Consider the following 23,019-nt stretch of genomic DNA (forward strand, 5'->3'; position numbering starts at 1 on the left):
TAGCCTGGTTACCCCCTCCCGTCACAAACAGCAACTAGACTAGGCTGCCTCTAGAGTTAACTATGAGAGGGTATCTTCTTTATAAGAGTAATCCTATATCTACTATTTACTAATATTATATTTTTACTATGTCTATTATTACTATTTATACTATATATTTACTATTCTTACCATTATTATCCTTACTATTATATCTCTATAAGAGTAATGCAAGAGTATCTTCCATCTGTAAGAGGGCCTCCTCACACCTGGACTCACGGATACCACCGATAGTCCACTGTGAACCCTTAACTGAGGTGTGCAGTGTAATAGTTAAGTATCTAATAACAAAGACATGAAATCCCGGTGGGAAGGTTCTGTGTTCCCTATTATCTATGCAAATTTCACTGTCTGTGTAACCTCACTCCCTTGGTTTGAATTGTGACTGTTCTGTGCAGAATACACTTTCCCCTGTTGCTAGTGTTACTAATGCGTGTATTGTGCCCTTTGCAGTTTCCCCACCTCTGTCCTATAACAGTCCTGTCTCTGCACTCACCAGAGACTACTCCCCCAGAGCATTTTAGCCCCCCTCGTCCTCATTCTTTGTACCAACATTCACATCCGGCATCCGCACCCACCCCCCATCCTCTGCCTCCCTCACCGCCTGTCTCATTTGATCTTTTACCCTAATCCCTCTACAGTGCCACTGTTTCCCTCCCAGTCTCCCCCTATGTCCCAGGACCCGTCGCTGTTGCAGATCCCCCTTCCAGGCCAACCTTCACCCCGCCTCCCCACCGTTCTTGCTTCTTTCCCTTAGCCGGTTCCCCGGCAGCGGAATTCGCGCACCACTGCCAGGTTCGCGAGGTCAGTCTCTGTGTCTATTTCTGCCACAGTCTTTTATGTCCTGTCACCTCCGAGTTGGCTGTTCCCGCTACCTCTCCTGCTCTTCTTTCATTACTCTCCTCAGGGGTACAGTGTGTGTTAATGGTCTGAACCGCACTGGTCCTCCCCTGATGGACAGACCCTCGGTTTATGCTGATTGTTCCGTCAGAGGGGACATATTTCTGTCATGATTTACACGCCCGCCATTTTAGCCCGCGCTCTTCTTCTCCTAGTCCCGCTGGGCTCTACGATGTCCCGCCATGTGGGTCCGCCATCTTCTTTGAGGTGCTTAACTTCAAATTTGAAACTGTCTCCAAATTTCCCCAAAAGTCTCGAAAGTCGCAAAAAGTTTCTAAAAAAACGGGAACCACAAAAGAAAACTCGAATCGGAGTATATACTGGATCAGGGTAACATAGCTTTGTAACTAAACAGGCAGACTGGTGCTGCCCTTTTAAGAGGAAAAAAATTTGTGTAAGTCTGTAACGGTTAGGCTCCTTTAAATCTTAATTGGATGATTGAGCCCATTCAGTCAATCATTCAATTATTCAATCTACAGCTATTTCTTTCCTCTTTCCCGCAGAGCTGCGCAGTTCCAGCTCTCATCAAGGGAGGGTCGCTTCTCTGCCCGGTGAGTGAACTCTTCCTTTATTCCTAATCTCCTCAGGAACTCCTCACCCTCGGTGATGTGTTTGAGCATGTGCGGCCTGCTGTTTTTTTTATCACGAACAGCCCGAAGAGGAAAGCCCACCTGTACCTTACCCCACTATCTCTGAGGATCTTCATGATGGGTTGTAGGGCCTTTCTTTTATTTAATATGGTTGGGGAGATATCCTGAAAGATGAGCATGTGAACCCCCTCAAACATGACTTTGGGGACCGCTCTTGTGATGTTGCACAGCTCCTCTTTATTTTACATCTCTCGGTGGGATGTATTCCCAGCGCAGCGTCCTGTGGCACCGATCCATCCTCAGATCAGCCTCCGACTTCCCAGGCAGCATGGAGCTCAGCCACCTGCCTAACATGTCCTCCACATCTATAATATCCTCAGGGATCCCTCTGATCCTAATATTATTGCGGACGTCCCTGTTATTGCCATCTTCCTGCTTCTCCGCAACCTAATCTATGCGTTTTTTAAGTAGTGCCAGCTCATTCTGTGTCTTTATGACACATAATAGAGGAGTCAATTTTTCGTTATAAAGTGTCTGTGCGATCCCCTATTATGTTAATATCCTTCCGGAGGCTCTCTATCTCGCATGGAAGAAGGATTTGGGGTCTGAGAACAGTTTGGTAATGTCTTTTCTGACCATGGGCTGCAACACAGGGTCATTTCCCCTGTCTTGATTTGAATCTGTGTCAGAACCACCGCCGGGCGACATGTCCTGCTCGCCGCTTTCCCGCGCCGTTTCGGCGTTTGAAAAGTAGGCTCTGAAATCCATCGATTGCTTCTTTTTTTGCGATCGCGTTGTCATCTCAACCTCTTCCCCCGTCTCGGAACGCTATTTGGGTGGATTATTTGTAGGTGCCTATTGTGCTTTCATTAGTTTATGCGCCGGGTATCATCGGAGCTGAGGTTCTATGCCGCCATACCCGTTCACCTCACGCATGCGCCTCCTTTCATAATGTTTTAACGACATTTGTTGGAATAGCTGAATGAAAACCATGCCAATCGCCAGAAATCCTCATAATACGCCACGTGTTTTATTTATAGTTTCTGGATAGTACAGCAAGATCATTTTGCTCTAATGCAACTAGATCAGAGACTTTATGGGAATTGTAAGCATTAAATAAGATTTTTTTTATCTTGGCAGAAGTTGTAGAAATGGCAACCTTTCCAAAGTCTTAATCGCCCAACCTCTAAATGTACAAATGTTTTGTGTTATCCTAGATTAGTTCACTGAGGTTTGAGACAATAGTTTACACATATCTAGTTCACCAACTGTTTACTGTTGAATCCAAATACACAGCTTTTCAGCATAGACACAGCTTCAGTATACTACAGGAAACACTGTACATGTCATCTAGTGGCAGAACAAGCACAATGAGAAAAAAAGGTTACCTGCTGCACACCATATAGACAGAAAAATGTTATAATTACCGGTGCTCTTGTACTGTATGTCGCCTTTTTGGCTCATTAAATTCAGCATTAGAAAATCTGAAGTGCCTTGTGTCATTCTTTGCTTCCAGATCTAGTGGCAGAAAACTGTATACTCTCTGGCCCAGAAAAGGGTGCATTCATATGAATGGTACTAAAGGTGTGCTAAAGCTTTTGTGGATTTGGGATTATGTGCTTCTTGTCAGGGTCATACCTACATATCATTAACCCCTGCCTCACCATTGTAAATGTAGAGGCCGGGTTTATCCAAACTGGTACTATAGATCTTTGTAACCAGATAGAACAAAAAGTCCAAAATCAGGGCTACAGAGTAAGCGGTGAATAACCTTGGATGAATAATGGTTGGTAGAGTCAGAAAAGATGATTCATATAAGCGTAACTTGATGATCTCCTTAGAATGGCACTGGTGTATATATAATCCCGTATGAATAAGTCAAATCAGTGGCTCAAATGTAGAGGTACAACTAGATGCACGTGGTATATCTTGGGGTAATAAAGCCAAAACTTGCCGTTGAGACTGGTGTGACTGATTCTCCTCACCTCACGTAAGGCCGCGATTATAGTGCACGTGACGGTGCAAACAAAATGCAGTAGCTGTATCGGGCCGGCCATAGTGCGGGCAACTGCGCGGCAGATTTTCTTGAAGAGACAAGTAATTTTGTTTTTTTGTGTGACGGCCGCGTCAGGTTAGCAGTTCAGCCAATGAAGGTGAACCAGCCTTGTGACGTCACGGCCACGCCTCCCTATCAGAGTGCACGGATCGCTTGGGCGACAGGCGCACAACATGCCTGCACTATAAATTAAGCCTATATTATACCCCTGGAGCAATCGAAGGATAATTCTCAATCCTAATCCCACAGGTCATACAAAAAGGTGAATAAAAAACGCTAGAGTAAGTACTCGCCATTTGCAGATTATTCCGACTTGGCGCGCTTCCTGCTGACGCATATCAAGGAGAAATTCCATAAAGTGGGAAAAACCGATGCACTGCGAAAAATGATAGGGCTAAGCACGGAAAACATGTAATGTAACACATGTTCCCCCACCCCAAGGGAGATTCACTGCTGTTACCTGGTGTTGGTGCTACCTGTTAGGTTCACAGGAGGCTCTGAGCATCCGTCGGTAATATTGGGGATAAGCAGGACAGACTTTCAGTGCTGGATCAGTTCTTTCCTGGGTGTTGCAGAGCCTCTATTCCCACAGGGCCTATAGGAATAGGTGCAGTCCCCTGTGGAAAACACTCTCACCCACTCCCTGAAGAAACTGCAGCCTCAGGCAGGAGTATAAAACAAGTACTGTAATGGTTCTTTATTCTTCATACAGCACAGCAGTATACCAACATGTACACTCTCTTGGTCCCTGGACTCAACCCCCAGGGCTTGAGGCCTCAAAGGTCTATCCCTGACTCCCACACTACCTGGAGGAATGTGGGGTAGCTGATCCCACTCCCCTGAGGGAGGAGAAGGAAGGTGAACCAGAGCCCTGGCTCCACACTTCCAACTCTCTCTAAATTTAGGCTGCAGCCCCTTTTTGTTACCAGGTAAGGGGCTCCAGGTCTGAGCCCCATATGGGCAGTACCCAGACCATAAGCCACCCCCTTGTCACTCAAGGGAACTGCTTAATACAGCAAGGGCAGATTTAACCCTAACACTGCCTGCGCTGGTACCAGGACTTACGTGCTAGGCACAGGAATTCAGTAGTCAGAGGTTACATAGCTACAGTAATAAAAACAGTTTATTGAATCGGTGACATCCTGGAGTATGGCAAGGGCAAAAAATACTCTGATGCGTTTCGTACTCTTCAGCGCTTTGTCAGAGAGTAGATCTTTGTAATGTAGGTTCCCTCCCCTAATTGCTTTTTAGAAATGACGATTTGTTGTAGGTTGTGATACCATTTACCGGACCAACATTCGAGTTCTTCTATATGAAATGACGGTCTACTCAGCTTTCAAAACCTCATGTTTTTTTCTTCAACTGTACTGTGGCCGCACAGTAAGAAGGAAACGTACATATCCTAAAGTGATGAGATGAGGTGGATATAAACTGTAGGGAGACTTTAAGTAAAATTCCTGTATTGATGTCTGATATGGTGAATCTGTGGTGATTCAACCTGGTCTGAAGGGCCTGTTTGGTTTCTCCATCATGGTTCATGTTAGAGCAGTTTGTACATTTTATAAGATCCTGTACTGTGTTGCCATAGGCATGTGTCCATTGCAGCGCCCATTATATGCTGAGAAAGTCTGTCACCAAAAGAGACGTTGTTTTAGTGAGAATACATTTAGTGACAATGCTGTCAGGGGTATTCTTTTTTCATAACTTGGTAATATGAATCTTTGACAGGCTACAATACCATCTGTGTAAGAGATGTGGGTATAAAGCAAACAGACATCCATGGTGGCTAGGATAGAATGGGGGTGGGAGCGGATTTGGGTTAATAGCCTGCAGTTTCCTCAAAGTCTGTGGATGTTTGGCTAAAGGATGTTGGTTGGTTTTAGAATGGCTTAAATAAGGCCTGAAATATTTTTTTGTCAGACATTATAGGTAAGTAAAAGTTGCCAGGTTTGTGGAAACTAAACATTGATTGTTTTGATGCATTCCTTGTAGATGGAGTCTGGGATAAGGTCCTTCAGTTGTTGGATGTTATTTGGTGATGATAAAATGGAGAATCCTAATTTATTTCTATAGCCTGCAGTTGGCAAGTTCTTTATAGTATGTATGTAAAGTCCATAGTTATTTGTGTGCTTCCTGTTATGTAGTCTGCAGTGTGCATGACCACTACAGAGCCGGTTTTGTCGGCAGGTTTTATAGTGGTCTTCTTCAGATTATTTTAAGCATTTGTATTGCTTTGTTTTCTAGTGGGGAGAGAGTGTGTGTTTTTCTGATGGTTAAGGATCTGGGGGATTACTTTTTTTTAAAGAAACCGTCAATGTAAGCTTTGCTTGGAGTCCACTTTGAGGGGTCCCATATGATGCCTGTAATTCTGTTGAGGTGGGTCATGTGTGTTCTGTTCAGAGCCAGCAAAAAATAATTTCAGGTGCAGTCATCTGAAGTACAGTAATGTTCCAGTATGCCACAGAACTTGATTCTGTCAAACTCCTGAGTGGGACAAAATGTAAGTCCTCTGGACAGAACAGATCTCTCTGATGGAGACAAGTCATGGGGAAGAGAGACATATCAACAATTGATTTGTTTAAAAAAAAAAAAAAAAAAAAAGTTGGAGATTTTTTAGAAAGGAAAGGTATACAGGGATATACCAAATAAGTAAACATGAGAAGGATGTTGATCCAGGGAATAATCCGATTTGGCAATTCTTGGAGTCAGGAAGGAATTTATTTTTCCTCTTATGAGATAACATTGATACAAAGTTAGGGTGCTCAAGCCCGCAGCAACTACATCCAATGGCATAAATAATATCACCCCTGGAGATACCAGTGGGAGTGGGTAGGTAAATAAAGACTTGTAAGTATCACAGTGACAACAGTCAAACTTAACTATCACAGTCTGAACCAATAAGCCCCACTCACGTCATCTCCAGGGTTTTTCTGCCGGCGTGCAAGCCAAGAAGGATCCAGAATCCAGATATATCCAGTAGAAAAAACGAATGGCGCACAGCCAGGGAGCCAGGTGTGGAATAAAAAATATTTCTTTAATGCAGCATAGTAGGCGTCCTCCACTCTGCCCACCAGAAAATTTGTAACTAAGGGCTCATATAGATGTGGAGGCTGCAAGATCTGCCAGTTTATGATCCCTTCACAGCACTTTAGAGGTTTAAGATCTAATATTGAATTTCCGATAAAATCATTTATTAACTGTGATACACAATACGTAATTTACCTCTTAACTTGCGGGTGTGGAATCAACTACGTAGGGAGGACAATCAGACCGCTTAAGATCAGAATCCTTGAGCACATGAGACTAATCAGAAAAAGAGACACATCACATCCGGTCTCTAAACACTTCACCCAATGCCCCAAAGGTAGTCTAAATGGGCTAAAAGTTCAAGGAATCGAACAGATCTTTCTGAAAGAGAGAGGGGGAGACTTACTCAACCTTTTGGACCGCAGGGAGGCATATTGGATATTTATGCTTCAGACTAGAACTCCCTGCGGTCTGAATGTTGAGTGGAACCTGGGCCATTTTCTTAAACAATAAATGTCTTAAAATATAAAATGGAGAACATTAAATATGATATTGTGTTTAATAAGCACCTCATTGCTACTTTGCTGTAGTATTGACATGCTTCCTGAAATTTATATGCAGTAACGATACGAATTGTCTTCTCTGCCTTAATATTATGCTTTCTACACTACTTTCTGTCAATCAGTCCATTTTATTGTGTAGGCACTAGACCCTGACATATGGCTAGAGCCCTTGTGATTCTTTACTTATGTGGCATTTGCCACCGATTAATACAGTAGCTTCTTGGTCAGGGCATTCGCTATGATTATTACTTTTGAATAATACTGGCTTATTTTATAGTCATAGAATCTATTCAACAGGCAACAGTGCAATTGTTTCCTCTTCACCTTTGGAGATACAGATAAACAAGATATAACACATCTAGTCTTGTTGATAATCATTTAATTGTTTTTAATATGGTTTGTGTATGTGTGTAATTATGACAGCAGTATGCTGATATGGATCATAGATCCTATTTATGTATTCACTGTGGTATGTCTGTGTATATGTGGGATTTGTATGTGGGATGTGCACCTTTATTTATAATATAATGTATGTTCTTTACCCCTTGCATTTAATCTGCCCTTTATTTGGGCTATTTTGTCCTTTTTTCCTCTCTGTGTCTTCTCCCCCTCCCCTTCGTGTATGCATGCAGCACTCTGCACGATTGGAGCAGCCTCGTGTCCCTCACACACTCATTGGTGGTGCAGCGGTGTTTGCAGCCAATCGGGAAGTGGTATGACATCACTGGGGGCGGGAGCTAGGACTAAGAGGAAGGGAATATCCCTTTCTGCCCTCACGGCCCACCATGAGCATGCGCGGGCGACATTAGGGGCGGTCCCTACCCACAATCCTTAGGGCTGTTGGATCGGCGCGCCGGATGACGTCACGCGCATGCGCAGTGGACCCGCGATGTAATTTTGCACAGATTTCTGATATTTGCTAATTAAGCATTAGGTATATAAGGTGCCCTCTCTGTACATGTCCCATACTCCTTGATAAAGGACCCGTTGGTCCGAAACGCGTAGGAGGTCCCTGTCTGTGTCCCCCAGGGGGGTGAATTTGTCTCCTACTATGCTGCATTAAAGAAATATTTTTTATTCCACACCTGGCTCCCTGGCTGTGCGCCATTCGTTTTTTCTATGAGATAACATTGCATGATATGACACGGGTTTTTTGTTTGCCTTCCTTTGGATCAAAAAGTAAGTATAGATATAGGATAAAGTATCTGTTGTCTAAATTTAGCATGGGTTGAACTTGATGTCTGTTTTTCAACCTCATTTACCATGTAACTATGTAACAGATACAGTAGTTATCATCTCAGTTATTGGGGATTTTGTAATCTATTGTCCTAGTGTATTGATTGTTATTGTGTGGCTGTTTAAAATAGTTGTTCTACTTGGTATTTGTAGTGGTTTGTTTTATATAGGGGTGGAGCATCGTGCATTATGTATGGTTTTCTTGTAGTTAGTCTTACGTTTGTGCTTGATATTAAGCGAGTTATGATTTGTCGTATGTTGTAGGGTGCAGAGAGCTGCATTGATTCTGCAACTTATAATAAATGACTATTGGTATATTTCTAATGATGCTTAAATGTATTATAGTACTTTGATTATGCCTTTTCTTTTCTTTGTGCATGAACCTATTCCCTTACTTGGTGCGACGGCGTCTCCCGGCATCCTGCTGCAACTCCCCCTCCAACTGCAGTTAACATGGCTGCGCGGCGCCAAATGACGCCATGACAATGTGACGCTACGTGACGTCATGACGCAACGTGGCGTCACATTGCCATGACAACGTGACGCCGTGTAGCATCATGACGTCACACAGCCATGTTCACTGCAGTTGCCCGGAGATCAGTGCTGGAACCCGGAGTCTCAAAAAGGGTTACAACACTTCAGAAATAATTAGTAAGGTTGGTTATAAAGCCCTAGGTACATCAATAATGAAAATGTGCTTTAAATACTTTGATCTTCATTTTTTTTTTAAATAAACCTTTGTTCTCTAAGGTCGCGCTTATAGTGCCGGCGACGCGACATCGCCAGGAAACCGTTGCATTGTCGCCGCCGTTGCGGCGACGCGATTTTTTGCAGCCGGGAATATTTGATTTTTCAGGGGCTGTCGCCTCATGTGACAGCCCCTGAACCAATCAATGGCCTGGTCGCCCGCGACGCTGCCGCAAAGCGAATACAACTGTCGCTAGCGGCGACGGGTGACGTCACACGTCGTGGTCGCGGGCACTATACGCGCGGCCTAAGAGGCCATTAGCGCACTGCTAATAATACTTTCCAGTGCCCTGTGGGTGTTTTTTCCCTAAAGGTGTGATTACACCTTCACAGTCAAACAAATAGTTTTGTTGTACAAATGGCATTTACTGTACTTTGCGGTCATTGTGATATACCTAATAATGCGTTATAACTGTTTATGCAATGTCTTTATATATAATGTATAACCCTGTTCACTTAATGTAGCCACGTATTTGTAACCATGTATCTGTCATCATAACTCTGTGCCCAGGACATACTTGAAAACGAGAGGTAACTCTCCTGGTAAAACATGTTATAAATAAATAACTCTAATTAGTTCCTCTGATTCTTGTCAAAAAAGAAACGCAAATATTCTGTCACATTTGCAAAACTATTGCATATATTTACATTATGGAACAGATGTTGAAATGGTAGAAAACGTGTTATATGGCTGAATTGTTTATTTGAAGTCTAAATATGTGCCTTGTCCTTATCTAGTATTGCGTTTGTAGCCCTTTACACTTGACAGCTGACCATCTCAGCCACAGCTGTGGTGTCCTGGAGGCCACATTCCTGAAAGCCTCGCAAACATTGTGGCTAAACCCATTCACTGGAGGGTCCAGTAACATTGTGATGCAGCCCACTGTTGACATCAAAGAGGAAAAAGTAGTTGTTGATGTTAAGTTGGACAGGAGGAATTTCATGCATTTGACTGAGTTGCTGTGTATGAACCTGGTGCACTATATGTATGTATGTATGTGTAACGGGTTCCCCCCCCCCCCTCCCCATCGCAAATAGGGTCCCCTAGGGAAATACTACTCTGGTTACACATGGCTATAGTGTGGTGCACCTGCTGGCTTACAGGACTCCTGAGTCTCCCGCTTGATGGTATTAGGGGGAATGGCATCAGGACTGGCTTAAGAGGTAATGCTGAGTTATACTCACTCATGGTACAGCGCCTCCATCTCTTCCAGACCCCCAGCGTAGTAGGGAGGAGTCTCTGAAAGAGAACCTCTATGTGCACCTTCTTCCCAAGTGACTCCACACACAGGACAGAAGCGATCTCTTTCTTTGGCATCCTTTATTAACAGCAGACATGGACAGCCGCCCATCATAGTGGCTGGTCGTCTAGCCACTCATTTCAGGCTGCCAACCCAAAGGAAGTCCCTGACTGTACACTCCCAGTCAAGGGCACTGAAAGCAGGTCTAGCTCTTCCCTTACTCCCTAATGAAGTAAGAGGTATAGTCTTCCACACCACTCCCTAAAGGGAGGGCCACAAACACTGCCAGAGCCCTGACAGGTTGCTGGATAGACTCACCTCACTCAGATGGTGAAGCACACACTAAATAGAGGAAGTGCTCCATATTATATAGCTTCAGTAGACACCACCCCTGTGTCACTGTTAGTGGACACAGAGCCTGATGTCACTTCCTTCACTGAATAATACACAGCATATGAAGTGAGGGCAAACCCCATGATTACTCCTGGCAACCTGCCCTTTAACAGGGATTATTGCACAGGAGGAGAAAGACGTGTAACCCCAAAATTACACAGGGCTACATATGTATGTAGGTATGCATGTCTTTATTTATATAGCACCATTAGTGTACATTGCGCTTCACAGTAGTAATACACGTCACACTCGTATAAATAACAAATAATACAAATTATAGATCATGGGAATAAGTGCTTCAGTCATAAAAGTAACATTTCGGAAGAAGAGTCCCTGCTCCGAGGAGCTTACAATCTAATTGGTGGAGAGAACGTACAAAGACAGTAGGAGGGCATTCAGGTAAGTGCGTCTGCAGGGGGGCCAAGCTTTATATATCATGTATAGTATTAGCCAAGGTGCTACTCATATGGTTACATAGTTACATAGTTACATAATAGATGAGGTTGAAAAAAGACATAGGTCCATCAAGTTCAACCTATGCTAAATTTAGACAACAGATACTTTATCCTATATCTATACTTACTTATTGATCCAGAGGAAGGCAAACAAAAAACCCCAGAGATATATCATCCAATGATATCTCATAAGGGGAAAAATAAATTCCTTCCTGACTCCAACAATTGGCAATCGGATTAATTCCTGGATCAGCAGCCTTCCCATGTATACTTATTTGGTATATCCCTGTATACCTTTCTCATCTAAAAAGATGTCCAACCTTTTTTTGAACAAATCTATTGTATCTGCCATCACAGTCTCCATGGGTAATGAATTCCACTTTTTAACTGCCCTTACTGTAAAGAACCCTTTCCTTTGTTGCTGGTGAAATTTCCTTTCCTCCAACCTTAAGGGATGGCCACAAGTCCTGTGTTCTGCCCGTGGGATGAATAGTTCTTTTGAAAGCTCCTTGCATTGTCCCTGAATATATTTGTATATAGTTATCATATCCCCTCTTAGACGCCTCTTTTCTAATGTAAATAAATCTAATTTAGCTAGCCTCTCCTCATAAGTTAGAATGTCCATCCCATTTATTAATTTGGTGGCTCTTCTCTGAACTCTCTCTAGTTCCATAATGTCTTTTCTTAGGATTGGTGCCCAAAATTGTACTCCATATTCAAGGTGTGGTCTTACTAATGCTTTGTAAAGGGGCATAATTATGTTTACTTCCCTTCCATCCATTGCCCGTTTGATGCAAGATAAGATCTTGTTTGCCTTTGCAGCTACTGCATGACATTGGGCACTATTGCTAAGCCTGTTGTCTACAAGCACACCTAAATCCTTCTCCATTAAGGATTCCCCCAATATATCTCCATTTAATTTGTAAGTCGCCTTTTTATTCTTGCATCCCAAATGCATAACCTTACATTTATCTGTATTAAACCTCATCTGCCATTTACCTGCCCACATTTCCAGTCTCTCCAAGTCCTTCGGAAGAGAAATTACATCCTGCTCTGATTCTATTACCTTACACAATTTAGTATCATCAGCAAAGATGGAGACTTTGCTCTCGATCCCAACCTCAAGGTCATTAATAAACAAGTTAAAAAGCAGGGGTCCCAGTACCGATCCCTGAGGTACTCCACTCACGACTTTAGCCCAACCTGAAAAAGCTCCATTTATCTTTAAGCAAGTGGGTCTTAAAGGTGGATAGGGAGGGTGCTAGTCGGGTATTGAGAGGAAGGGCATTCCAGAGGTGTGGGGCAGTCAAAGAGAAGGGTTTAAGGCGGGAAAGGGCTTTAGATACAAAGGTGGTAGAGAGAAGACATCCTTGAGTGGGATGGTGCATAGCGAGAAATTAGGGATGAGATGTAAGGAGGGGCAGAAGAGTGTAAAGCTTTAAAAGTGAGGAGGAGAATTGCATGTGGGATACGGGATTTGATTGGAAGCCAGGAGAGCGATTTCAGCAGGGGAGACGCTGAGACAGATTTAGGAAAGAGTAGAGTGATTCTGGCAGCAGCGTTTAAGATAGATTGTAGGGGAGACAGGTGAGAGGCAGGAAGGCCGGACAACAGGAGGTTACAGTAATCGAGACTGGAGAGAATGAGGGCCTGAGTCAGAGTTTTAGCAATCGAGCAACAGAGGAAATGGCGTATCTTTTGTTATATTGCGGAGGAAAAAGCAACAGGTTTTAGATACGTTTTGAATGTTAGGGGCGAATGTGAGAGAGGAGTCGAGTGTGACTCCTAGGCAGCATGCTTGGGCTACTGGATGAATGATGGTACTTCCAACATTAATGTGGTTTTTGCCACGTTAAGTTTAAGGCGGCGGATGGCCATCCAAAATGATATCCAAGAGAGACATTCAGAAACTTTGGTCTATACAGCAGGTATAAGGTTAGGGGTTGAAAGGTAAATTTGTGTGTCGTCAGCATAGAGGTGATATTTAAACCCAAGAGATGTAATTAGGTCACCTAGAGAAAGTGTGTACAGAGAAAAGAGAAGAGGTCCCAGGACAGAGCCCTGGGATACCCCCAGAGATCGATGGAGGAGGAGGTGTTAGCAAAAGGGACACAAACGACGATGGGAGAGGTAAGAGGAGATCAGGATAAAGCTTTGTTACGAATACCAAGAGTATGGAGAATGTGAAGGAGAAGAGGGTGGTCCACGGTGTTAAATGCTGCAGAGAGGTCGAGTAAAATGAGCAGAGTGTAATGACCTCTGTCTTTGGCAGCATGGAGGTCATTCGTTATTTTAGTGAGGGCTGTTTCAGTTGAGTGAGCAGTGCGGAAGCCAGATTGTAGAGGGTCTAGGAGACAATAGGTGTTGAGAAAATGTTGCAATCGAGAGAATACAAGATGTTCAAGGAGTTTGGAGGCAAAAGGCAGGAGGGAGACAGGTAGTTAGAAAGGCAGGTAGGGTCAAGCTGGCTGTTTTTGAGTAATGGTATAACTGTTGCATGCTTGAAGGATAAATAAAGGATATAAATAAAGATACACATGCAGCAGCCGCTATCCGATCATTTACCTTGTTGAATACGGGTTTACCTGAACAATCTCCGAGCGGCGGTGGCATCTCCCTCTGCAAATCCTGTCATCATGGCACCGTGTTGTCATGATAACGGGACACTCGGGGATGCCACGCGATGTCGCATTGCCATGACAACGGTGAGTCGCATAACACCTCGGCACCATAGGGCGTCCCGTTGTCATGGCAACTTTACACCGCATGACGCGGCGACGTCAGGTTGTCATGGCAATGTGCACTGTTTGATGTCACAGAGCCATGCTAACTGGACCTTGCAGGGGAAGATGCCGCCGCTGAAGGTAAAAATAAATAAATATATAAATGTATAAAAATGAATTGCAAAAAGTCTCCGGGGTTAGCCTTCAATAGAAGGCGGCAACCCTTGGTAAGATACTGGCTAAACCCTCTATGAATTGAACTCCTCCAGACTTCTGGGGGCAGGTTGCTGGTAATATTTTTACGTGTATTGAGAGATGTCTGGTTTTTGTCTGTGCATTATGACAATTGAATCCGTCTTATTTTTGGTATATTAGATTAGTTATTTGTTCAATCTCTGACCCAGAGTAACCCCTTCTATGCCACGAGGAAAGGGCAGGCCAGACACTCAAGAGGTCTAATCCTTTCCTCTCACATTTGACACTGGAGCAGACAAGGTGCAGGATCATTAGGGTATGTTTAACCCACTGGCATGGAAGGAGTTAAGCTTTTGTACACTGCATTGATCCTGTATGCGCTTCGGAAGGATTGACCTCCCTGGGCGGTTACACAGGCCACTGCGATTCACACCACTAAAGGCACCAGAGATTGGCTGTTGTAACAGTTGATGACTTTAAAATAAGCTCTGCAAAAAAATTAAGATTTGGGAGAAAATAAGTTGGTAATAGACCAGCACAACTTGAACTATCAGCTCATGTTATGACTTTGTTATGACTTTATTTCTGTTTTATGGGCGGGCTGTTGCTTTAAGCATATTGTGTAATTTTGCTTTACTGTACATAAACTTTTGCAGACAGACAGAAACTATCGCAGGCTTCCTTAAAAGGACTAAGGACCAATTTTCATTGATATAGTTGTACAGAGTTTTGGGACCACTTTACCAAAACTATCTTCTCTGCGACAAATCAACTCTCTTCTAGGATCAACAAGGTGGATAGGACATTAGAGGGCACCAGTGGTTTTCAGCCTTTGTTTGGTTAAACAACCCTGTAATGTGCTGAAAGAGCGGCGTAGTGAGCACTCTGAGAACAATCACCGAGCTTGAAGCAGGGAACGTGGTTCCAATCCCAGTGTCGGCTCTTTGTGACCTTTGCACAAATCACTTTATCTCCCTGTGCCTCAGGCACCACAAACATAGATTGTAAGCTCCACGGGGCAGGGACTGTGTCTGCAAAACACCTCTGTACAGTGCTGCTTACCACATGCTATATTTATTTATTATTTATTTATAAAATATTTTACCAGGAAGTAATACATTGAGAGTTACCTCTCGTTTTCAAGTATGTCCTGGGCACAGAGTAAAACAAATAATACATGGTTACAATTGTAATTGTGAATGGGAGAAAAGTGCTATATGAAATAAAGTTATTATTATTGTGAAATTCTGCAACGCCACGACCCTTCACCCCCCTTATTTATTTATTTTAATGGAACCCTGGTTGCAAAATACTGCAGTACAGAAATACTAGTGCTGCAAGCACTGGAACAGGAATTTGCATGACTCAACAATACAGCGTATACATGACTAGTAATACTTTTGTCTAATACCCATATAACTTGCTCCACGGGTTTTATGCAATTTTATGTGAGGTTCTGGTTGCTGCATGTCTACGTTTATATACTGTATTATTTTAGCAGTATGGATCTGCCTGCGGTACTATTTACATGAGTCTGATGAATTGGTTGAATGGCTGTTTTCATCAATTGATTTCAAATGTGATCACTTGTGTTTTGTGCGTCAGCCAGATGCAATTATAACCATGTAACTGATTTGTGATGAATGTCAATGAACTAATTAAGGATTAATGTTGTGAGGGGTCAAGGACAGATTTCAAACATGGCCCCAAACTCTTAGAACTATTGATGCACTGTCTGTTCACTGTACATATTGTCAGAATTACAAATGAAACATTTATTACTGTCGTTTGAAACTGAATCAATCAATGTTTTAGCCATGTTTGAAATTAAATTATCTTGGTGGAAGAATTGTAACCGTAATATGCATTTATTTATAAAATATTTTACCAGGAAGTAATACATTGAGAGTTTTGGAAATCTTTATCATTGATTCACAGTTATCTGCTATTCTAGACTATAATATAGTGCCAGATCTCAAATATTGTTAAGTTGGAGGGCATTCATATCCATTCATATTTCAATTCATTGAGCGCCAAGTGAATGGACCTTAAAATGTACTGAAGAAGCTTGTTTTATTAACATCCTGAAGGTATTGTGCTTCACTGAGCATTGTTTCTCTGGATTTAAAAATGCAGTCAGGCGGAAAAAACCATCCTCCTCTCTCTGCCACACTGACATGTAAAAACATCTTCCAACATAAACAGGTTGATTTCCAAAATGTCTTAAGTCCTGCTTACAGAAATCGTTTGTATTCAATGTCACAATATTTTCATCATGTGATTGCATGGTGAATATAGCCGTCACTTTAAATGTTATGGGTGCTGCATATAAAAATTAGATTGTAGGGATCAACTGTGAGTTGTCTTTAGTCTGTATAATGAGAACAGCACAAATTCAGCAGATGTATTTTCCCTATGGCTGTACAATTACTTTGATCTGTATGACACAAAGGGTAAGTACCAAATAAGGTCTGAACTGTACTTTCATTTGCCACTGTATCAGAGTGGAGGGTTTATCTAGACCAGGGCTGGTTATGATTCGCAGAGAAGATCACAGGGCTTTGTAATTACCTGGCAATCATAATTAGCCATTTAAGAAGTTAAAAAGAATATTGCTTAAAGGAAGACCAAAGCAGGAAGTAGGGGTAACTGCTTATGCCAGAAAAGACCATCGCTAGTAATGAGAGGCAGACTGCCAAGCCCAATGACAAAAGGTTTAATGATCTTGATTCATGTTGTATGTCACTTCCAATGCTGGTTACACTGAATGCTGATAACCATGCAGGATGGGCAATGTGCATGTATACAACCTCTGATAGAGAAGTACTCTTTTTTTAAAGTTTGCTCTCCTCTTGATATCCCCTCAAATGTGCAACCCATTATATTTAAATGTAATAAAAGACGATTTTTATCCATGCTACCTTAAAAGTATTGCAAATATAGTCTCCTATTGCTTTTTATGCTGTAGAACTTGGAATTCACTTTATTTTTTGATGTGACATTCTTTGTTGGGAAAAAAAATTGGTGTTGCTACTTAGTAACTGATAAATAGATGCCTTTTAATGAATTTCTCAGGAGATGTGAGTACTCAAATGTAATGTCATATTTGAACCTCATTACTAGAGATGGGTGAAAATGTCAAAATCCGTTTCCCGGAATTCAAACTTTAAAATCTGGGCTGATTCATTCAAATCCATTACTGTATTGAATACAATCCGGACAGTTTTTTTTAAGCCTCTCTCCCTCCTCTGTCTCCTCCTGCCCCTCCTCTGTCTCCTCCTCTCTGTCCTCTTCTCTCTCCCTCCTCTAACCCCTCCTCATTACAACCACAAACTTTTGTCAAAGTATTTATAAATATGCTTCTACATCAGTTTGCATCAGTTTATTACTTTAGTCACAGAGTTGTACATTTTTATGAAATGTATAAACAAGTTGGTTTGTAAGATATGTTTCCTACTCATCTTAAACAACGTGATGAACCCCAACCCTATTGGTACCAGCTGTGCAGCTAGACCAAACACCATGCTATCTAACACCCCCAAACATCCACACCCCCAAACCTAAAATGAGATTAGCTGTGCAGCTGGACCATACTCCATCCCACAATGAGCAAACACTTTACCTTTGGTTTAAACACTGCCCCATATTCCCTCTCGATTGTAATCTCCCCTCTAGATTGTAATCTCTCATGAGCAGGGCCCTCATTACTTCTGTATCTGTTGGTATAATATATATACATAACTCTGTACCCCATTGTACCACGCTGCAAAATATACAAATTAACAATAATAATATTCCTAGCCACAGACTTTTTAGCTCACTTAAAATACCCAGAAACCACACAGATTGAAACACTGCATAAATACGAAGGTTCATGGTGCAGAATTGTGTAGCCGTTTTTACTGATGTCTATGTCAAATAATCAACCTACCATATAATGGAGATATCAGAAGTGCTTAGGGCAACTGTCCCATTTTAAAGTGAAAGCAAAAACTAAAAAGGACAAGGAAACAAATAAATGCACTTTCTGCACAAAACCAACGAGCTTCAACACAACTGATGGGCTTTCCCTGCATTAACCTCCAACTTGGATTACAAATGTCATCTGGGGTCGGAATAAAATGTATTGCTGCCATCCTATTAAGGGCATGCTTGATTTATCTGCCCCAACCAACAGAGCACACCACATTGAAATGACAAGACAAGCTAATTAGAGAACGTAATTTAATTAATGTCTTTCCTTCCTCTTCTGAAGCTACACAATTACATTTTCTGTTGCATTCATTTAAAAATGATAAGGCAGATATTCTGTTTAGATCTGATTTATCTGCACATTATGCTGTAGTGCCTATAGGTTTGTAGGTTTTGTAGAAATATGCAGCATAATATTCTTTAATAGGGCAGATTATGTGCTCATCTTTCATAATATATCTCGCTCCCTTCTTTGTTCGTCACTGAATGTAAAATTGGATATGTAAAAGAATGACTGAAAAGTATCATCTATTCTTTATAATTAGATATGTTCTTGTGAGCAGATGGATAACACTAATCATACCCAATGGCAAGAAGATTTCTGTGGGAGGCATCATGCAAACCTCACATGTTATAAAGTAAAATGCATTAGTTATATTCTCAGTGTTTGTTTCACGTTCATGGCGTCTGTATAGGCAAGTACAGTCTGTATAATCTTTACATGTATTTGGCTCACAAAATGGTCAAGGGAAACGAACAATTGGTCATCCATTGTGTGTAGATTATTCCGTGGTGGTCAACTCTAGTCCTCCAGACCCCCCCAACAGGTTAAATTTAAAGGATATCCCAGCTTCAGCACTTCAGTCTTCGACTGAGCCATTGATTGAGCCACCTGTGCTGAAGCTGGGATATCCTTACAACCTGACCTGTTGGGGGATGTTGAGGACTTGGGTTGAGCACCCCTGGATTAAATGTCCAAAAAGTGTGGTAGCTGTTCTACACTATTTAATGGTTTTCTCCGGCATTATGTGGCGCAGTTGTCCACCTGTCAGCACAAGGTGTTTGTAACTTTGTCCCAACCTGACAACTGGAAATGCTTGATCTGACAAACTCCGTACAAGAGATTAAATAGTCATTATCTATGGAATACGACATGAAAGGCCATACTTACTAAGGTAAGCCATTAAACACTTACGGCAAGTGAATGTGTCTGATGGCCCCATTTCTTGAATTGTTAATGGATCTGTTGTACCGTAGATTTCAAAACAAAGAAGAAATGCGTTCATATTTCTGTTTTGCGATGGGTGCGCAAAAAATGCAAACCTGTTGACCACTACCTGTGTGTAATGGCAAAGCGCAAACGTTCAGATTCCTGAAATGCTAAATAAACATACTGTACTGGAATGGAGAAAATGAAGATAGTTACTAAAGAATTGTTAGAAAGTGGATAAGCACGTTTCAGAATTATTCCTACTTGTTTGGTAGTATCTGGAAAGTATCCATGTGATCACATCAAAGCCCAAGTAAAATATACAGGGAGAAACCTGTTTTTCATTAGCTATAAAGATTTTCAAAATTGGATTAGTTTCAGTTCATTAGATTGTATAATTACATTGGCTGTGTGGCTTTACAAGAAAAAAACAGCTTGAAAGAAATTCCCATGGGATGGCACATTAGCTTTTACTGTCTCAGTCCACTGAGGCAGAGGCGAATTACCGATGTTAAGCACAGGAAAGTAGGGCAGCGTCACAGCACAAAGTGTTGTCCGTTCTCTGTATTAACTCCTCCACTGCTCTAAGGCAGCAAATTGGGTTGATTATTTCATTGTTGCTTCTAATGCCTCGGACATGGTCAGCGCTTATGCGCTGACCCGTGCTGAGGCGCGCTTACGCTCGGCACTGAGCCCCTGCAGCCGCAATGAGAGCCCCGGACGGCGCGCGGTCTAAGGCCAGGGAAAGCACCCGCTTTCCCTCAGCCTCAGCGCACCTCCGCCCGGCATCACTAACTATGGACGCAGCCTTAGGCTGCGTTCGCACACCTCTCGCCCGAGCGATGGGTTAACTGAGCTTCCCGCAATTTGGGAAGGCGTGGCGGACAAGTCACCAGGCTGGTTCACTCTCATTGGCTGAACCGCTCATGTGATGCGGCCGCCGAGCGAAAAAAAATAAATAATTTGTAGCTTGAAAATTCTGCCGCTTGGTCGCTCTGCATCGCGCCCACTATGGCCGCCCTCCTTGACTTCCACAGATTTGTTCTCGCGGCAAATTAATTCACATCACTGGGCTTTCACCGGGCCGGATAAATGCATTTAAAGTGACTAAATAGGAGACACAAAGAACCAATGTTTTGGATAGAAGATATAGTTTTGTCAATGAACAAAATACTCCTTAGTTATGGAATATAGTGTGTATAGATGTTTAATAGTAAAGGAGAAGAGCCACATATTTCCGACTTTGCATTTGTCTCCAGAAATCACAACAATCATACTCGTCAAGAAAAACAGAATTATTTACTGATTTTCATTTCGATAAGATTATTTTATTATTTATTTATAAAATATTTTACCAGGAAGTAATACATTGAGAGTTACCTCTCGTTTTCAAGTATGTCCTGGGCACAGAGTAAAACAAATAATACATGGTTACAAGTACAGTTACATAAATGAACAGGGTATACATTATATACAAGATATTGCGTGCACAGTTAAAGAAAATATATATTGTGAGTGTATGAAACAGTTACAGACCAGGTTAAAATGTGAGACAGCCTTAGATTTGAAAGAACTTAAACTGGTGGTGGATGTGAGAGTCTCTGGTAGGTTATTACAGTTTTGGGGTGCACGGAAGGAGAAGGAGGAACGTCCAGATACTTTGTTGAGCCTTGGGACCATGAATAGTCTTTTGGAGTCTGATCTCAGGTGATAAGTGCTGCAAGTGGTAGGGGTGAGGAGCTTGTTCAGGTAGCTGGGTAGCTTGCCCATGAAGAATTTAAAGGCAAGACAGGAAAGGTGAACTTTGCGCCTAGACTCGAGTGATGACCAATCTAGTTCTTTGAGCATTTCGCAGTGATGTGTGTTGTAGTTGCATTGGAGAACAAAACGACAAATTGAATTGTAGAGGGTGTCAAGTTTGCTAAGGTGGGTTTGAGGAGCCGAGCCATATACTATGTCTCCATAGTCAATAATTGGCATTAGCATCTGCTGTGCGATACGCTTTCTGACCAGGAGACTTAGGGAGGATTTGTTCCTGTAAAGTACCCCTAGTTTGGCATAGGTCTTGGTTGTCAGGGTATTAATGTGCATCCCGAATGATAAGTGGGAGTCAAACCATAAGCCCAGGTATTTAAAACTAGTGACAGGTGTTAGGGTGGTGTTTGCATTGGTTCTAATCAGGAGCTCAGTCACTGGAAGCTTTACAAATTTAGTCTTGGTCCCAAATACCATTGTTACAGTCTTGTCAGTTTTCGAGTCTCAAAAAGTCAGACTGAAGTATGTGTTGAAGGTCAGAGAGGCTATGGCTGTGTGCATATAGGATTGTGTCATCTGCATACATGTGTATTGAGGCTTCCTTACAAGCTGTGGGAAGATCATTAATGAACACTGAGAAGAGTAGGGGCCCCAGAACAGAGCCTTGCGGGACACCACAGGTGATATCCAGGGGGTTGGAGTTAGAGCCTTAGATGGACACATGTTGGGATCTTCCTGATAGGTAGGACTGAAACCAGTTTAAAGCATGCTTCCCTATTCCAGAGCTCTGGAGTTTGTTAAGCAGGATAGCATGATCAACTGTGTCAAAAGCCTTTGCAAAATCTAGGAATACTGCACCAGTGAGTTGTCCCCGTTCCATTCCACACTGGATTTCATTGCAAACTTTTAGCAGGGTAGTTACGGTGGAGTGTTTGGGACGAAAACCATATTGGAATTGGCTAGGGAAATTTGTCTTGGTATAGAAATCGGTTAATTGGGAGAGGACACACACTGAGGCTGGAGTACTGTAGTAGCAGCACACTGAGGCTGGAGTACTGTAGTAGCAGCACACTGAGGCTGGAGTACTGTAGTAGCAGCACACTGAGGCTGGAGTACTGTAGTAGCAGCACACTGAGGCTGGAGTACTGTAGTAGCAACACACTGAGGCTGGAGTACTGTAGCGCCCTTAGGACGTTTGTGTGCGATGACGATAAAAGTTCATAGCATGGTGCAACGTCCAGACAATGCTGACACAGCACTGAGCATTCATAGTAGTTTAACAACTTTTCATTAGTCACAGTAATGAAAAACTAGGTTTAACTGATTTTTTTTGTTATGGGACTAATACACAGACATTAAATTACTACATAAAAGTGTCAATTGCTGGTTTCAACATGCACCCTGTGACTGATTTTCATTCATGTTTAAAGCGAATGGAAGAAGCCATCTTGTCAGTATTACCAATATCTGTTGCTACTATTATATGGGTGGTTTCATCAAGTTCAGGTGCTGGTTAGTGCACCCGATACAGTGTTGATTCTGATTCAAGTCCATTCGAGTTGATGCCAGATCGGTAACCCATACCGAAGCTTGATGAATCTGCCCCATAGTATTATGGTGCTAAATCCGGGTGTTCCTAGCTCTCACTGCCCTGCTGTAGAACACCTAACATCTTTAACAAATGCATTTCCAGAACCATCGCACACCGCACAGTCACACGGTGGTTTCATGTACCAAGTAACCACTTACTTCACATGAGGATTTAAAATAGACTGTTCCAGTTTCAATAAAGCAATAACAGAGATTTTATTGCTGAATAAGATGTTCTAAAATAACCTAAGGCATCAATTTTACACTCCGGAATATGAGGGCCTGGAAGGAAGTATTGATTTTATTGCTACTCTAACATATAAATGA

The 23,019-nt window shown here is 42.3% G+C and overlaps 1 protein-coding gene across 6 annotated transcripts in view; it reads left to right on the plus strand.

Moving 5' to 3' along the window:
* The window catches only part of PAG1 (phosphoprotein membrane anchor with glycosphingolipid microdomains 1), a 258,962-nt gene that overhangs the window by 218,389 nt on the left and 17,554 nt on the right, over positions 1-23,019 (plus strand). For 2 of the 6 annotated variants that reach the window (XM_075583039.1, XM_075583042.1), the window contains one exon: positions 1,443-1,490. The exons of the other annotated variants lie outside the window; for them this stretch is intronic. The gene's annotated coding sequence lies outside the window, so the exon portion shown is untranslated. The remainder of the gene's footprint in view (positions 1-1,442; positions 1,491-23,019) is intronic. 6 annotated transcript variants of the gene reach the window in all.

The sequence above is a fragment of the Ascaphus truei genome, chromosome 2, assembly GCF_040206685.1.
Source record: "Ascaphus truei isolate aAscTru1 chromosome 2, aAscTru1.hap1, whole genome shotgun sequence".
Taxonomy (NCBI): domain Eukaryota; kingdom Metazoa; phylum Chordata; class Amphibia; order Anura; family Ascaphidae; genus Ascaphus; species Ascaphus truei.